This window comes from Pleurodeles waltl, chromosome 7 (genome assembly GCF_031143425.1).
Source record: "Pleurodeles waltl isolate 20211129_DDA chromosome 7, aPleWal1.hap1.20221129, whole genome shotgun sequence".
NCBI classification, from domain to species: domain Eukaryota; kingdom Metazoa; phylum Chordata; class Amphibia; order Caudata; family Salamandridae; genus Pleurodeles; species Pleurodeles waltl.
In genome coordinates, this window is record NC_090446.1 from 10,946,177 (window position 1) to 10,962,894 (window position 16,718).

At 49.8% G+C, this 16,718-nt stretch overlaps 16 non-coding genes across 16 annotated transcripts; all 16 read left to right on the forward strand.

Moving 5' to 3' along the window:
* Positions 1-1,168: 1,168 nt before the first annotated feature.
* Positions 1,169-1,250, forward strand: TRNAS-AGA (transfer RNA serine (anticodon AGA)). The gene has a single exon. It is a non-coding gene; the product is annotated as a tRNA-Ser (tRNA).
* A 222-nt stretch (positions 1,251-1,472) lies between these two features.
* TRNAS-UGA (transfer RNA serine (anticodon UGA)) lies at positions 1,473-1,554 on the forward strand. The gene has a single exon. It is a non-coding gene; the product is annotated as a tRNA-Ser (tRNA).
* Positions 1,555-2,124: 570 nt separating this feature from the next.
* Positions 2,125-2,206, forward strand: TRNAS-CGA (transfer RNA serine (anticodon CGA)). Its single transcript has one exon. It is a non-coding gene; the product is annotated as a tRNA-Ser (tRNA).
* Positions 2,207-4,058: 1,852 nt separating this feature from the next.
* TRNAS-AGA (transfer RNA serine (anticodon AGA)) lies at positions 4,059-4,140 on the forward strand. Its single transcript has one exon. It is a non-coding gene; the product is annotated as a tRNA-Ser (tRNA).
* Positions 4,141-4,362: 222 nt separating this feature from the next.
* TRNAS-UGA (transfer RNA serine (anticodon UGA)) lies at positions 4,363-4,444 on the forward strand. Its single transcript has one exon. It is a non-coding gene; the product is annotated as a tRNA-Ser (tRNA).
* A 570-nt stretch (positions 4,445-5,014) lies between these two features.
* TRNAS-CGA (transfer RNA serine (anticodon CGA)) lies at positions 5,015-5,096 on the forward strand. The gene has a single exon. It is a non-coding gene; the product is annotated as a tRNA-Ser (tRNA).
* Positions 5,097-6,948: 1,852 nt separating this feature from the next.
* Positions 6,949-7,030, forward strand: TRNAS-AGA (transfer RNA serine (anticodon AGA)). The gene has a single exon. It is a non-coding gene; the product is annotated as a tRNA-Ser (tRNA).
* A 222-nt stretch (positions 7,031-7,252) lies between these two features.
* TRNAL-UAA (transfer RNA leucine (anticodon UAA)) lies at positions 7,253-7,334 on the forward strand. The gene has a single exon. It is a non-coding gene; the product is annotated as a tRNA-Leu (tRNA).
* Positions 7,335-7,904: 570 nt separating this feature from the next.
* On the forward strand, positions 7,905-7,986 carry TRNAS-CGA (transfer RNA serine (anticodon CGA)). The gene has a single exon. It is a non-coding gene; the product is annotated as a tRNA-Ser (tRNA).
* Positions 7,987-9,838: 1,852 nt separating this feature from the next.
* Positions 9,839-9,920, forward strand: TRNAS-AGA (transfer RNA serine (anticodon AGA)). The gene has a single exon. It is a non-coding gene; the product is annotated as a tRNA-Ser (tRNA).
* A 1,852-nt stretch (positions 9,921-11,772) lies between these two features.
* TRNAS-AGA (transfer RNA serine (anticodon AGA)) lies at positions 11,773-11,854 on the forward strand. Its single transcript has one exon. It is a non-coding gene; the product is annotated as a tRNA-Ser (tRNA).
* Positions 11,855-12,076: 222 nt separating this feature from the next.
* TRNAS-UGA (transfer RNA serine (anticodon UGA)) lies at positions 12,077-12,158 on the forward strand. Its single transcript has one exon. It is a non-coding gene; the product is annotated as a tRNA-Ser (tRNA).
* A 560-nt stretch (positions 12,159-12,718) lies between these two features.
* Positions 12,719-12,800, forward strand: TRNAS-CGA (transfer RNA serine (anticodon CGA)). The gene has a single exon. It is a non-coding gene; the product is annotated as a tRNA-Ser (tRNA).
* Positions 12,801-14,652: 1,852 nt separating this feature from the next.
* TRNAS-AGA (transfer RNA serine (anticodon AGA)) lies at positions 14,653-14,734 on the forward strand. Its single transcript has one exon. It is a non-coding gene; the product is annotated as a tRNA-Ser (tRNA).
* Positions 14,735-14,956: 222 nt separating this feature from the next.
* Positions 14,957-15,038, forward strand: TRNAS-UGA (transfer RNA serine (anticodon UGA)). The gene has a single exon. It is a non-coding gene; the product is annotated as a tRNA-Ser (tRNA).
* A 570-nt stretch (positions 15,039-15,608) lies between these two features.
* On the forward strand, positions 15,609-15,690 carry TRNAS-CGA (transfer RNA serine (anticodon CGA)). Its single transcript has one exon. It is a non-coding gene; the product is annotated as a tRNA-Ser (tRNA).
* Positions 15,691-16,718: the final 1,028 nt, after the last annotated feature.

Consider the following 16,718-nt stretch of genomic DNA (forward strand, 5'->3'; position numbering starts at 1 on the left):
CCAGGAGGCTGAATGGCTTGCAGAAGGACACTCCCAGGTATGCCCAAGCACTTCATTTGCATAGAGACTACCCTCTCTTGGGCCCGCCTCCACTCACCTATTAAGTAATGTGGCTAGAATATCAAGACAGAAAGAGGAGCAGGGCCTGACAGCCTTTCAAAGGCTCAACTGAGGTGCTGGGCTGACGGCTGGGATCACCAAAGCCTGGGATGACTCCAATATGGAAGCAGAAGCCTTAGGGCAAACAAAGGTCAGCAGTTGATGTGCTGTAAAGAAGAAGGGCTGCAGAGGGCCTCAGCAAAGCCTTCGGAATACTTGTGGATTGGCAGGAGTGCCTATATTTGTTTTTTGAGAAGCACCTTGCCAGTGCAAAGGATTGCTGAGGAAGAGGAAGGAGCAGAGCGGAATGACTGGAGCCAGTGAGGTTGCCTGTGAAGACATGAAGGGCTATGTTGAAAGGGGCACCGCTTGCAGAGCCAAGTAGTCGTTACCAAGTGGTTAAGGCGATGGACTAGATATCATTTGGCGTCTCCACGAGTATGTTCAAATCCTGCCGACTACGTCAGATGACATTTTTGGGATTCCTCTTCAGGGCCTCCTGCGTGGGAGAACAAGGGAGCAGCCTCTATGCAAAGCAGTCAGTAAAACAGAATATGAAGCAAAGACCATTAAAGCCACAGAAGAAAGATATGAACCCAGGCCAAATGCATCCTGCTCCCCCTCCCTCACCTGTCAGGCACTAGTCTGCAGAGAAACTGAACACGCCCACTCTCCTCCAAGGAGAATTCAGCTCAGGAAACGCCTAGCCACAGGCCCTAGATTGGACGAGGCACTTCTTTTCATACCTGTAAAGACCAACCCGTCTCTCTGTGGAGTCCATTCATGGCCTCCAAGACAGAAGTTTTGCCATGGTGCCTATCGTGGCTGCCATCTCCCTGACGTTAAAGCTACCACCTCTTCCGGCCTGATTTTTTTCCCCCGTCTCAAAACATGAACATACAAGGAGTGCTAATTTCACATGCATGCCTGCTTTTAGCTTGAGACGCTTTAGAAAGTCTTCTGTGGAATAGGAATGATGTATAGGAGAGCAGGGAAAATGGTCCAGTGAACGGAAAGAAAAAAGACTACGGATGGAGGTAAAGTGCCCTGTTGAGATTCACTTGTGTGGGTAGTTGTGGCCGAGTGGTTAAGGCGATGGACTAGAAATCCATTGGGGTATCCCCGCGCAGGTTCGAATCCTGCCAACTACGCTGTCCCTTTTGTGAACAGTATTTTCCCATAATTCTTTGAAATACCTTCTGGCATAAATGCGGGCTCCAAAAGCAGGACTAATAGGGTCAGCGGCCTGGGAGGGCTCAAACTTTTGCCATTGTGGCCTTCCTCTCTAGAAAAGGACTGCTTCTGTCCAGAGGCTAGACCGCCAGCAGAAATAGAAACGAGCTACGTTGAAAATGGACCATAGCTTTAAGCAAGTAGTCGTGGCCGAGTGGTTAAGGCGATGGACTTGAAATCCATTGGGGTCTCCCCGCGTAGGTTCAAATCCTGCCGACTACGTGCTACTTCACCTTTGGTGATATTTTATACTTCATATTAAATGGCATCTGCACAAGCAGGCCGAATATAGCTATCAGTCTCAATAGAGCTAAGGAAGGCGAAACACTGGGCAGGGAATGGGATCAAAAGAGTGGCCGGAGAAGGCATGAGACTACCTGTCTGGCACTCCTGCCACTTGTGCACCCCAGCTGTCGAGAAGACACATGTCGAGTAATAGCCAAGGAGATTGGGAAAGAACTTCAGTTATCATCTCGCCAGTAAGTTCCATCTGAGGTATCAGATGCATGAAGGAAGTAGCCTTATTGTGGCGTCTGACAGTGTCATTATTTTCCTAAAGTGTCATAACTGCATTCTTTTACAACCTCCTTTTTGCTTTTCTCTGGCCAGGAACATGAACTTTATAATAGTGCCTTTGAGTCACGTCAGTATGCAGGTATGGACCGAGTGTGTTTTTTGCAGTAGAACGGATAGGCAAAGATGGGAAGGCAGTGGAGCAGAGTCAACTGAGGGAAAGAAAAAGACTGCTGTGAGAGTGAGAACCTCAGCTTAAGTGGCAGCCACCCCTCGTGAGTAGTCGTGGCCGAGTGGTTAAGGCGATGGATTCGAAATCTATTGGGCTGTCCCCGCGCAGGTTCAAATCCTGCCGACTACGTTGGTGCTCTTTCACAATGATGTGTTAGGTTTTTCCTTGGATGCCTCCTTTTCCAGGAATAAGCATGTATTATTCAACAACGTTGAGAGCACAGGCAAAACAAAGACAAGAATGTGAAACAATGCACTGTGCAATGCCAGCATGAAAACTCTCAAGGAGTACGCTGCCCAGGCCTACAGCTTCTCAGACACTGTATCTGTCTATTTTGGGGAGCTGCAGAGAAGCCTTGCCTGTGCTTTTTGAGCCTGCTGTCTGGGGTGAGTGCCTGGATAAATTGTTGTTGGGAAGGACAAGGCAGCTAGCTCCTCTACAGGGGTCAATTTAGGAGGTTGGTGGGAAGCACAGGAAGGGGCAGGAAGGAAGCTCTCTGCTGTTGCTTCTCGGCCTAGGCAGAGCTGCAGGTGTGGTTAAAAAGGATTGGCGTTTGGCCAGGTCCCAGACCACAGTGCAACCTAGGGCAACAAGAGAGGTGAGGCTACTGAGGCCCTTACCCTGAGCCTTCTGACCCCACCGCCCCTTTGGCCCCGATCGGCCAAAACCTCTCTATAAGGGCTAAAGGTGATTATTATATATGCCTGAGTAACTTAGGGTCCCTCGCATAAATGGACTCCTGCTGAAGGAGCTCGCCTTTGCTTTGGGACTGGCCCAACACGGCCTTGCTCTCCTCAACAAACCTGCCACCAGCCAGGAGGCTGAATGGCTTGCAGAAGGACACTCCCAGGTATGCCCAAGCACTTCATTTGCATAGAGACTACCCTCTCTTGGGCCCGCCTCCACTCACCTATTAAGTAATGTGGCTAGAATATCAAGACAGAAAGAGGAGCAGGGCCTGACAGCCTTTCAAAGGCTCAACTGAGGTGCTGGGCTGACGGCTGGGATCACCAAAGCCTGGGATGACTCCAATATGGAAGCAGAAGCCTTAGGGCAAACAAAGGTCAGCAGTTGATGTGCTGTAAAGAAGAAGGGCTGCAGAGGGCCTCAGCAAAGCCTTCGGAATACTTGTGGATTGGCAGGAGTGCCTATATTTGTTTTTTGAGAAGCACCTTGCCAGTGCAAAGGATTGCTGAGGAAGAGGAAGGAGCAGAGCGGAATGACTGGAGCCAGTGAGGTTGCCTGTGAAGACATGAAGGGCTATGTTGAAAGGGGCACCGCTTGCAGAGCCAAGTAGTCGTTACCAAGTGGTTAAGGCGATGGACTAGATATCATTTGGCGTCTCCACGAGTATGTTCAAATCCTGCCGACTACGTCAGATGACATTTTTGGGATTCCTCTTCAGGGCCTCCTGCGTGGGAGAACAAGGGAGCAGCCTCTATGCAAAGCAGTCAGTAAAACAGAATATGAAGCAGAGACCATTAAAGCCACAGAAGAAAGATATGAACCCAGGCCAAATGCATCCTGCTCCCCCTCCCTCACCTGTCAGGCACTAGTCTGCAGAGAAACTGAACGCGCCCACTCTCCTCCAAGGAGAATTCAGCTCAGGAAACGCCTAGCCACAGGCCCTAGATTGGACGAGGCACTTCTTTTCATACCTGTAAAGACCAACCCGTCTCTCTGTGGAGTCCATTCATGGCCTCCAAGACAGAAGTTTTGCCATGGTGCCTATCGTGGCTGCCATCTCCCTGACGTTAAAGCTACCACCTCTTCCGGCCTGATTTTTTTCCCCCGTCTCAAAACATGAACATACAAGGAGTGCTAATTTCACATGCATGCCTGCTTTTAGCTTGAGACGCTTTAGAAAGTCTTCTGTGGAATAGGAATGATGTATAGGAGAGCAGGGAAAATGGTCCAGTGAACGGAAAGAAAAAAGACTACGGATGGAGGTAAAGTGCCCTGTTGAGATTCACTTGTGTGGGTAGTTGTGGCCGAGTGGTTAAGGCGATGGACTAGAAATCCATTGGGGTATCCCCGTGCAGGCTCGAATCCTGCCAACTACGCTGTCCCTTTTGTGAACAGTATTTTCCCATAATTCTTTGAAATACCTTCTGGCATAAATGTGGGTTCCAAAAGCAGGACTAATAGGGTCAGCGGCCTGGGAGGGCTCAAACTTTTGCCATTGTGGCCTTCCTCTCTAGAAAAGGACTGCTTCTGTCCAGAGGCTAGACCGCCAGCAGAAATAGAAACGAGCTACGTTGAAAATGGACCATAGCTTTAAGCAAGTAGTCGTGGCCGAGTGGTTAAGGCGATGGACTTGAAATCCATTGGGGTCTCCCCGCGTAGGTTCATATCCTGCTGACTACGTGCTACTTCACCTTTGGTGATATTTTATACTTCATATTAAATGGCATCTGCACAAGCAGGCCGAATATAGCTATCACTCTCAATAGAGCTAAGGAAGGCGAAACACTGGGCAGGGAATGGGATCAAAAGAGTGGCCGGAGAAGGCATGAGACTACCTGTCTGGCACTCCTGCCACTTGTGCACCCCAGCTGTCGAGAAGACACATGTCGAGTAATAGCCAAGGAGATTGGGAAAGAACTTCAGTTATCATCTCGCCGGTAAGTTCCATCTGAGGTATCAGATACATGAAGGAAGTAGCCTTATTGGGGCGTCTGACAGTGTCATTATTTTCCTAAAGTGTCATAACTGCATTCTTTTACAACCTCCTTTTTGCTTTTCTCTGGCCAGGAACATGAACTTTATAATAGTGCCTTTGAGTCACGTCAGTATGCAGGTATGGACCGAGTGTGTTTTTTGCAGTAGAACGGATAGGCAAAGATGGGAAGGCAGTTGAGCAGAGTGAACTGAGGGAAAGAAAAAGACTGCTGTGAGAGTGAGAACCTCAGCTTAAGTGGCAGCCACCCCTCGTGAGTAGTTGTGGCCGAGTGGTTAAGGCGATGGACTCGAAATCCATTGGGGTGTCCCCGTGCAGGTTCAAATCCTCCCAACTACGTCGGTGCTCTTTCACAATGATGTGTTAGGTTTTTCCTTGGATGCCTCCTTTCCCAGGAATAAGCATGTATTATTCAACAACGTTGAGAGCACAGGTAAAACAAAGACAAGAATGTGAAACAATGCACTGTGCAATGCCAGCATGAAAACTCTCAAGGAGTACGCTGCCCAGGCCTACAGCTTCTCAGACACTGTATCTGTCTATTTTGGGGAGCTGCAGAGAAGCCTTGCCTGTGCTTTTCGAGCCTGCTGTCTGGGGTGAGTGCCTGGATAAATTGTTGTTGGGAAGGACAAGGCAGCTAGCTCCTCTACAGGGGTCAATTTAGGAGGTTGGTGGGAAGCACAGGAAGGTGCAGGAAGGAAGCTCTCTGCTGTTGCTTCTCGGCCTAGGCAGAGCTGCAGGTGTGGTTAAAAAGGATTGGCATTTGGCCAGGTCCCAGACCACAGTGCAACCTAGGGCAACAAGAGAGGTGAGGCTACTGAGGCCCTTACCCTGAGCCTTCTGACCCCACCGCCCCTTTGGCCCCGATCGGCCAAAACCTCTCTATAAGGGCTAAAGGTGATTATTATATATGCCTGAGTAACTTAGGGTCCCTCGCATAAATGGACTCCTGCTGAAGGAGCTCGCCTTTGCTTTGGGACTGGCCCAACACGGCCTTGCTCTCCTCAACAAACCTGCCACCAGCCAGGAGGCTGAATGGCTTGCAGAAGGACACTCCCAGGTATGCCCAAGCACTTCATTTGCATAGAGACTACCCTCTCTTGGGCCCGCCTCCACTCACCTATTAAGTAATGTGGCTAGAATATCAAGACAGAAAGAGGAGCAGGGCCTGACAGCCTTTCAAAGGCTCAACTGAGGTGCTGGGCTGACGGCTGGGATCACCAAAGCCTGGGATGACTCCAATATGGAAGCAGAAGCCTTAGGGCAAACAAAGGTCAGCAGTTGATGTGCTGTAAAGAAGAAGGGCTGCAGAGGGCCTCAGCAAAGCCTTCGGAATACTTGTGGATTGGCAGGAGTGCCTATATTTGTTTTTTGAGAAGCACCTTGCCAGTGCAAAGGATTGCTGAGGAAGAGGAAGGAGCAGAGCGGAATGACTGGAGCCAGTGAGGTTGCCTGTGAAGACATGAAGGGCTATGTTGAAAGGGGCACCGCTTGCAGAGCCAAGTAGTCGTTACCAAGTGGTTAAGGCAATGGACTAGATATCATTTGGCGTCTCCACGAGTATGTTCAAATCCTGCTGACTACGTAAGATGACATTTTTGGGATTCCTCTTCAGGGCCTCCTGCGTGGGAGAACAAGGGAGCAGCCTCTATGCAAAGCAGTCAGTAAAACAGAATATGAAGCAAAGACCATTAAAGCCACAGAAGAAAGATATGAACCCAGGCCAAATGCATCCTGCTCCCCCTCCCTCACCTGTCAGGCACTAGTCTGCAGAGAAACTGAACGCGCCCACTCTCCTCCAAGGAGAATTCAGCTCAGGAAACGCCTAGCCACAGGCCCTAGATTGGACGAGGCACTTCTTTTCATACCTGTAAAGACCAACCTGTCTCTCTGTGGAGTCCATTCATGGCCTCCAAGACAGAAGTTTTGCCATGGTGCCTATCGTGGCTGCCATCTCCCTGACGTTAAAGCTTCCACCTCTTCCGGCCTGATTTTTTTCCCCTGTCTCAAAACATGAACATACAAGGAGTGCTAATTTCACATGCATGCCTGCTTTTAGCTTGAGACGCTTTAGAAAGTCTTCTGTGGAATAGGAATGATGTATAGGAGAGCAGGGAAAATGGTCCAGTGAACGGAAAGAAAAAAGACTATGGATGGAGGTAAAGTGCCCTGTGGAGATTCACTTGTGTGGGTAGTTGTGGCCGAGTGGTTAAGGCGATGGACTAGAAATCCATTGGGGTATCCCCGCGCAGGTTCGAATCCTGCCAACTACGCTGTCCCTTTTGTGAACAGTATTTTCCCATAATTCTTTGAAATACCTTCTGGCATAAATGCGGGCTCCAAAAGCAGGACTAATAGGGTCAGCCGCCTGGGAGGGCTCAAACTTTTGCCATTGTGGCCTTCCTCTCTCGAAAAGGACTGCTTCTGTCCAGAGGCTAGACCGCCAGCAGAAATAGAAACGAGCTACGTTGAAAATGGACCATAGCTTTAAGCAAGTAGTCGTGGCCGAGTGGCTAAGGCGATGGACTTAAAATTCATTGGGGTCTCCCCGCGTAGGTTCAAATACTGCCGACTATGTGCTACTTCACCTTTGGTGATATTTTATACTTCATATTAAATGGCATCTGCACAAGCAGGCCGAATATAGCTATCACTCTCAGTAGAGCTAAGGAAGGCGAAACACTGGGCAGGGAATGGGATCAAAAGAGTGGCCGGAGAAGGCATGAGACTAACTGTCTGGCACTCCTGCCACTTGTGCACCCCAGCTGTCGAGAAGACACATGTCGAGTAATAGCCAAGGAGATTGGGAAAGAACTTCAGTTATCATCTCGCCAGTAAGTTCCATCTGAGGTATCAGATGCATGAAGGAAGTAGCCTTATTGTGGCGTCTGACAGTGTCATTATTTTCCTAAAGTGTCATAACTGCATTCTTTTACAACCTCCTTTTTGCTTTTCTCTGGCCAGGAACATGAACTTTATAATAGTGCCTTTGAGTCACGTCAGTATGCAGGTATGGACCGAGTGTGTTTTTTGCAGTAGAACGGAGAGGCAAAGATGGGAAGGCAGTGGAGCAGAGTCAACTGAGGGAAAGAAAAAGACTGCTGTGAGAGTGAGAACCTCAGCTTAAGTGGCAGCCACCCCTCGTGAGTAGTTGTGGCCGAGTGGTTAAGGCGATGGACTCGAAAACCATTGGGGTGTCCCCGTGCAGGTTCAAATCCTGCCAACTACGTCGGTGCTCTTTCACAATGATGTGTTAGGTTTTTCCTTGGATGCCTCCTTTCCCAGGAATAAGCATGTATTATTCAACAACGTTGAGAGCACAGGTAAAACAAAGACAAGAATGTGAAACAATGCACTGTGCAATGCCAGCATGAAAACTCTCAAGGAGTACGCTGCCCAGGCCTACAGCTTCTCAGACACTGTATCTGTCTATTTTGGGGAGCTGCAGAGAAGCCTTGCCTGTGCTTTTCGAGCCTGCTGTCTGGGGTGAGTGCCTGGATAAATTGTTGTTGGGAAGGACAAGGCAGCTAGCTCCTCTACAGGGGTCAATTTAGGAGGTTGGTGGGAAGCACAGGAAGGGGCAGGATGGAAGCTCTCTGCTGTTGCTTCTCGGCCTAGGCAGAGCTGCAGGTGTGGTTAAAAAGGATTGGCGTTTGGCCAGGTCCCAGACCACAGTGCAACTTAGGGCAACAAGAGAGGTGAGGCTACTGAGGCCCTTACCCTGAGCCTTCTCACCCCACCGCCCCTTTGGCCCCGATCGGCCAAAACCTCTCTATAAGGGCTAAAGGTGATTATTATATATGCCTGAGTAACTTAGGGTCCCTCGCATAAATGGACTCCTGCTGAAGGAGCTCGCCTTTGCTTTGGGACTGGCCCAACACGGCCTTGCTCTCCTCAACAAACCTGCCACCAGCCAGGAGGCTGAATGGCTTGCAGAAGGACACTCCCAGGTATGCCCAAGCACTTCATTTGCATAGAGACTACCCTCTCTTGGGCCCGCCTCCACTCACCTATTAAGTAATGTGGCTAGAATATCAAGACAGAAAGAGGAGCAGGGCCTGACAGCCTTTCAAAGGCTCAACTGAGGTGCTGGGCTGACGGCTGGGATCACCAAAGCCTGGGATGACTCCAATATGGAAGCAGAAGCCTTAGGGCAAACAAAGGTCAGCAGTTGATGTGCTGTAAAGAAGAAGGGCTGCAGAGGGCCTCAGCAAAGCCTTCGGAATACTTGTGGATTGGCAGGAGTGCCTATATTTGTTTTTTGAGAAGCACCTTGCCAGTGCAAAGGATTGCTGAGGAAGAGGAAGGAGCAGAGCGGAATGACTGGAGCCAGTGAGGTTGCCTGTGAAGACATGAAGGGCTATGTTGAAAGGGGCACCGCTTGCAGAGCCAAGTAGTCGTTACCAAGTGGTTAAGGCGATGGACTAGATATCATTTGGCGTCTCCACGAGTATGTTCAAATCCTGCCGACTACGTCAGATGACATTTTTGGGATTCCTCTTCAGGGCCTCCTGCGTGGGAGAACAAGGGAGCAGCCTCTATGCAAAGCAGTCAGTAAAACAGAATATGAAGCAAAGACCATTAAAGCCACAGAAGAAAGATATGAACCCAGGCCAAATGCATCCTGCTCCCCCTCCCTCACCTGTCAGGCACTAGTCTGCAGAGAAACTGAACGCGCCCACTCTCCTCCAAGGAGAATTCAGCTCAGGAAACGCCTAGCCACAGGCCCTAGATTGGACGAGGCACTTCTTTTCATACCTGTAAAGACCAACCCGTCTCTCTGTGGAGTCCATTCATGGCCTCCAAGACAGAAGTTTTGCGATGGTGCCTATCGTGGCTGCCATCTCCCTGACGTTAAAGCTACCACCTCTTCCGGCCTGATTTTTTTCCCCCGTCTCAAAACATGAACATACAAGGAGTGCTAATTTCACATGCATGCCTGCTTTTAGCTTGAGACGCTTTAGAAAGTCTTCTGTGGAATAGGAATGATGTATAGGAGAGCAGGGAAAATGGTCCAGTGAACGGAAAGAAAAAAGACTACGGATGGAGGTAAACTGCCCTGTTGAGATTCACTTGTGTGGGTAGTTGTGGCCGAGTGGTTAAGGCGATGGACTAGAAATCCATTGGGGTATCCCCGCGCAGGTTCGAATCCTGCTGACTACGTCGGTGCTCTTTCACAATGATGTGTTAGGTTTTTCCTTGGATGCCTCCTTTCCCAGGAATAAGCATGTATTATTCAACAACGATGAGAGCACAGGTAAAACAAAGACAAGAATGTGAAACAATGCACTGTGCAATGCCAGCATGAAAACTCTCAAGGAGTACGCTGCCCAGGCCTACAGCTTCTCAGACACTGTATCTGTCTATTTTGGGGAGCTGCAGAGAAGCCTTGCCTGTGCTTTTCGAGCCTGCTGTCTGGGGTGAGTGCCTGGATAAATTGTTGTTGGGAAGGACAAGGCAGCTAGCTCCTCTACAGGGGTCAATTTAGGAGGTTGGTGGGAAGCACAGGAAGGGGCAGGAAGGAAGCTCTCTGCTGTTGCTTCTCGGCCTAGGCAGAGCTGCAGGTGTGGTTAAAAAGGATTGGCGTTTGGCCAGGTCCCAGACCACAGTGCAACTTAGGGCAACAAGAGAGGTGAGGCTACTGAGGCCCTTACCCTGAGCCTTCTCACCCCACCGCCCCTTTGGCCCCGATCGGCCAAAACCTCTCTATAAGGGCTAAAGGTGATTATTATATATGCCTGAGTAACTTAGGGTCCCTCGCATAAATGGACTCCTGCTGAAGGAGCTCGCCTTTGCTTTGGGACTGGCCCAACACGGCCTTGCTCTCCTCAACAAACCTGCCACCAGCCAGGAGGCTGAATGGCTTGCAGAAGGACACTCCCAGGTATGCCCAAGCACTTCATTTGCATAGAGACTACCCTCTCTTGGGCCCGCCTCCACTCACCTATTAAGTAATGTGGCTAGAATATCAAGACAGAAAGAGGAGCAGGGCCTGACAGCCTTTCAAAGGCTCAACTGAGGTGCTGGGCTGACGGCTGGGATCACCAAAGCCTGGGATGACTCCAATATGGAAGCAGAAGCCTTAGGGCAAACAAAGGTCAGCAGTTGATGTGCTGTAAAGAAGAAGGGCTGCAGAGGGCCTCAGCAAAGCCTTCGGAATACTTGTGGATTGGCAGGAGTGCCTATATTTGTTTTTTGAGAAGCACCTTGCCAGTGCAAAGGATTGCTGAGGAAGAGGAAGGAGCAGAGTGGAATGACTGGTGCCAGTGAGGTTGCCTGTGAAGACATGAAGGGCTATGTTGAAAGGGGCACCGCTTGCAGAGCCAAGTAGTCGTTACCAAGTGGTTAAGGCGATGGACTAGATATCATTTGGCGTCTCCACGAGTATGTTCAAATCCTGCCGACTACGTCAGATGACATTTTTGGGATTCCTCTTCAGGGCCTCCTGCGTGGGAGAACAAGGGAGCAGCCTCTATGCAAAGCAGTCAGTAAAACAGAATATGAAGCAAAGACCATTAAAGCCACAGAAGAAAGATATGAACCCAGGCCAAATGCATCCTGCTCCCCCTCCCTCACCTGTCAGGCACTAGTCTGCAGAGAAACTGAACGCGCCCACTCTCCTCCAAGGAGAATTCAGCTCAGGAAACGCCTAGCCACAGGCCCTAGATTGGACGAGGCACTTCTTTTCATACCTGTAAAGACCAACCCGTCTCTCTGTGGAGTCCATTCATGGCCTCCAAGACAGAAGTTTTGCGATGGTGCCTATCGTGGCTGCCATCTCCCTGACGTTAAAGCTACCACCTCTTCCGGCCTGATTTTTTTCCCCCGTCTCAAAACATGAACATACAAGGAGTGCTAATTTCACATGCATGCCTGCTTTTAGCTTGAGACGCTTTAGAAAGTCTTCTGTGGAATAGGAATGATGTATAGGAGAGCAGGGAAAATGGTCCAGTGAACGGAAAGAAAAAAGACTACGGATGGAGGTAAAGTGCCCTGTTGAGATTCACTTGTGTGGGTAGTTGTGGCCGAGTGGTTAAGGCGATGGACTAGAAATCCATTGGGGTATCCCCGCGCAGGTTCGAATCCTGCCAACTACGCTGTCCCTTTTGTGAACAGTATTTTCCCATAATTCTTTGAAATACCTTCTGGCATAAATGCGGGCTCCAAAAGCAGGACTAATAGGGTCAGCGGCCTGGGAGGGCTCAAACTTTTGCCATTGTGGCCTTCCTCTCTAGAAAAGGACTGCTTCTGTCCAGAGGCTAGACCGCCAGCAGAAATAGAAACGAGCTACGTTGAAAATGGACCATAGCTTTAAGCAAGTAGTCGTGGCCGAGTGGCTAAGGCGATGGACTTGAAATCCATTGGGGTCTCCCCGCGTAGGTTCAAATACTGCCGACTACGTGCTGCTTCACCTTTGGTGATATTTTATACTTCATATTAAATGGCATCTGCACAAGCAGGCCGAATATAGCTCTCAGGATCAATAGAGCTAAGGAAGGCGAAACACTGGGCAGGGAATGGGATCAAAAGAGTGGCCGGAGAAGGCATGAGACTACCTGTCTGGCACTCCTGCCACTTGTGCACCCCAGCTGTCGAGAAGACACATGTCGAGTAATAGCCAAGGAGATTGGGAAAGAACTTCAGTTATCATCTCGCCAGTAAGTTCCATCTGAGGTATCAGATGCATGAAGGAAGTAGCCTTATTGTGGCGTCTGACAGTGTCATTATTTTCCTAAAGTGTCATAACTGCATTCTTTTACAACCTCCTTTTTGCTTTTCTCTGGCCAGGAACATGAACTTTATAATAGTGCCTTTGAGTCACGTCAGTATGCAGGTATGGACCGAGTGTGTTTTTTGCAGTAGAACGGATAGGCAAAGATGGGAAGGCAGTGGAGCAGAGTGAACTGAGGGAAAGAAAAAGACTGCTGTGAGAGTGAGAACCTCAGCTTAAGTGGCAGCCACCAGTCGTGGCCGAGTGGTTAAGGCGATGGACTCGAAATCCATTGGGGTGTCCCCGCGCAGGTTCAAATCCTGCCGACTACGTCGGTGCTCTTTCACAATGATGTGTTAGGTTTTTCCTTGGATGCCTCCTTTCCCAGGAATAAGCATGTATTATTCAACAACGTTGAGAGCACAGGTAAAACAAAGACAAGAATGTGAAACAATGCACTGTGCAATGCCAGCATGAAAACTCTCAAGGAGTACGCTGCCCAGGCCTACAGCTTCTCAGACACTGTATCTGTCTATTTTGGGGAGCTGCAGAGAAGCCTTGCCTGTGCTTTTCGAGCCTGCTGTCTGGGGTGAGTGCCTGGATAAATTGTTGTTGGGAAGGACAAGGCAGCTAGCTCCTCTACAGGGGTCAATTTAGGAGGTTGGTGGGAAGCACAGGAAGGGGCAGGAAGGAAGCTCTCTGCTGTTGCTTCTCGGCCTAGGCAGAGCTGCAGGTGTGGTTAAAAAGGATTGGCGTTTGGCCAGGTCCCAGACCACAGTGCAACCTAGGGCAACAAGAGAGGTGAGGCTACTGAGGCCCTTACCCTGAGCCTTCTGACCCCACCGCCCCTTTGGCCCCGATCGGCCAAAACCTCTCTATAAGGGCTAAAGGTGATTATTATATATGCCTGAGTAACTTAGGGTCCCTCGCATAAATGGACTCCTGCTGAAGGAGCTCGCCTTTGCTTTGGGACTGGCCCAACACGGCCTTGCTCTCCTCAACAAACCTGCCACCAGCCAGGAGGCTGAATGGCTTGCAGAAGGACACTCCCAGGTATGCCCAAGCACTTCATTTGCATAGAGACTACCCTCTCTTGGGCCCGCCTCCACTCACCTATTAAGTAATGTGGCTAGAATATCAAGACAGAAAGAGGAGCAGGGCCTGACAGCCTTTCAAAGGCTCAACTGAGGTGCTGGGCTGACGGCTGGGATCACCAAAGCCTGGGATGACTCCAATATGGAAGCAGAAGCCTTAGGGCAAACAAAGGTCAGCAGTTGATGTGCTGTAAAGAAGAAGGGCTGCAGAGGGCCTCAGCAAAGCCTTCGGAATACTTGTGGATTGGCAGGAGTGCCTATATTTGTTTTTTGAGAAGCACCTTGCCAGTGCAAAGGATTGCTGAGGAAGAGGAAGGAGCAGAGCGGAATGACTGGAGCCAGTGAGGTTGCCTGTGAAGACATGAAGGGCTATGTTGAAAGGGGCACCGCTTGCAGAGCCAAGTAGTCGTTACCAAGTGGTTAAGGCGATGGACTAGATATCATTTGGCGTCTCCACGAGTATGTTCAAATCCTGCCGACTACGTCAGATGACATTTTTGGGATTCCTCTTCAGGGCCTCCTGCGTGGGAGAACAAGGGAGCAGCCTCTATGCAAAGCAGTCAGTAAAACAGAATATGAAGCAAAGACCATTAAAGCCACAGAAGAAAGATATGAACCCAGGCCAAATGCATCCTGCTCCCCCTCCCTCACCTGTCAGGCACTAGTCTGCAGAGAAACTGAACACGCCCACTCTCCTCCAAGGAGAATTCAGCTCAGGAAACGCCTAGCCACAGGCCCTAGATTGGACGAGGCACTTCTTTTCATACCTGTAAAGACCAACCCGTCTCTCTGTGGAGTCCATTCATGGCCTCCAAGACAGAAGTTTTGCCATGGTGCCTATCGTGGCTGCCATCTCCCTGACGTTAAAGCTACCACCTCTTCCGGCCTGATTTTTTTCCCCCGTCTCAAAACATGAACATACAAGGAGTGCTAATTTCACATGCATGCCTGCTTTTAGCTTGAGACGCTTTAGAAAGTCTTCTGTGGAATAGGAATGATGTATAGGAGAGCAGGGAAAATGGTCCAGTGAACGGAAAGAAAAAAGACTACGGATGGAGGTAAAGTGCCCTGTTGAGATTCACTTGTGTGGGTAGTTGTGGCCGAGTGGTTAAGGCGATGGACTAGAAATCCATTGGGGTATCCCCGCGCAGGTTCGAATCCTGCCAACTACGCTGTCCCTTTTGTGAACAGTATTTTCCCATAATTCTTTGAAATACCTTCTGGCATAAATGCGGGCTCCAAAAGCAGGACTAATAGGGTCAGCGGCCTGGGAGGGCTCAAACTTTTGCCATTGTGGCCTTCCTCTCTAGAAAAGGACTGCTTCTGTCCAGAGGCTAGACCGCCAGCAGAAATAGAAACGAGCTACGTTGAAAATGGACCATAGCTTTTAGCAAGTAGTCGTGGCCGAGTGGTTAAGGCGATGGACTTGAAATCCATTGGGGTCTCCCCGCGTAGGTTCAAATCCTGCCGACTATGTGCTACTTCACCTTTGGTGATATTTTATACTTCATATTAAATGGCATCTGCACAAGCAGGCCGAATATAGCTATCACTCTCAATAGAGCTAAGGAAGGCGAAACACTGGGCAGGGAATGGGATCAAAAGAGTGGCCGGAGAAGGCATGAGACTACCTGTCTGGCACTCCTGCCACTTGTGCACCCCAGCTGTCGAGAAGACACATGTCGAGTAATAGCCAAGGAGATTGGGAAAGAACTTCAGTTATCATCTCGCCAGTAAGTTCCATCTGAGGTATCAGATGCATGAAGGAAGTAGCCTTATTGGGGCGTCTGACAGTGTCATTATTTTCCTAAAGTGTCATAACTGCATTCTTTTACAACCTCCTTTTTGCTTTTCTCTGGCCAGGAACATGAACTTTATAATAGTGCCTTTGAGTCACGTCAGTATGCAGGTATGGACCGAGTGTATTTTTTGCAGTAGAACGGATAGGCAAAGATGGGAAGGCAGTGGAGCAGAGTGAACTGAGGGAAAGAAAAAGACTGCTGTGAGAGTGAGAACCTCAGCTTAAGTGGCAGCCACCCCTCGTGAGTAGTCGTGGCCGAGTGGTTAAGGCGATGGACTCGAAATCCATTGGGGTGTCCCCGCGCAGGTTCAAATCCTGCCGACTACGTCGGTGCTCTTTCACAATGATGTGTCAGGTTTTTCCTTGGATGCCTCCTTTCCCAGGAATAAGCATGTATTATTCAACAACGTTGAGAGCACAGGTAAAACAAAGACAAGAATGTGAAACAATGCACTGTGCAATGCCAGCATGAAAACTCTCAAGGAGTACGCTGCCCAGGCCTACAGCTTCTCAGACACTGTATCTGTCTATTTTGGGGAGCTGCAGAGAAGCCTTGCCTGTGCTTTTCGAGCCTGCTGTCTGGGGTGAGTGCCTGGATAAATTGTTGTTGGGAAGGACAAGGCAGCTAGCTCCTCTACAGGGGTCAATTTAGGAGGTTGGTGGGAAGCACAGGAAGGGGCAGGAAGGAAGCTCTCTGCTGTTGCTTCTCGGCCTAGGCAGAGCTGCAGGTGTGGTTAAAAGGGATTGGCGTTTGGCCAGGTCCCAGACCACAGTGCAACCTAGGGCAACAAGAGAGGTGAGGCTACTGAGGCCCTTACCCTGAGCCTTCTGACCCCACCGTCCCTTTGGCCCCGATCGGCCAAAACCTCTCTATAAGGGCTAAAGGTGATTATTATATATGCCTGAGTAACTTAGGGTCCCTCGCATAAATGGACTCCTGCTGAAGGAGCTCGCCTTTGCTTTGGGACTGGCCCAACACGGCCTTGCTCTCCTCAACAAACCTGCCACCAGCCAGGAGGCTGAATGGCTTGCAGAAGGACACTCCCAGGTATGCCCAAGCACTTCATTTGCATAGAGACTACCCTCTCTTGGGCCCGCCTCCACTCACCTATTAAGTAATGTGGCTAGAATATCAAGACAGAAAGAGGAGCAGGGCCTGACAGCCTTTCAAAGGCTCAACTGAGGTGCTGGGCTGACGGCTGTGATCACCAAAGCCTGGGATGACTCCAATATGGAAGCAGAAGCCTTAGGGCAAACAAAGGTCAGCAGTTGATGTGCTGTAAAGAAGAAGGGCTGCAGAGGGCCTCAGCAAAGCCTTCGGAATACTTGTGGATTGGCAGGAGTGCCTATATTTG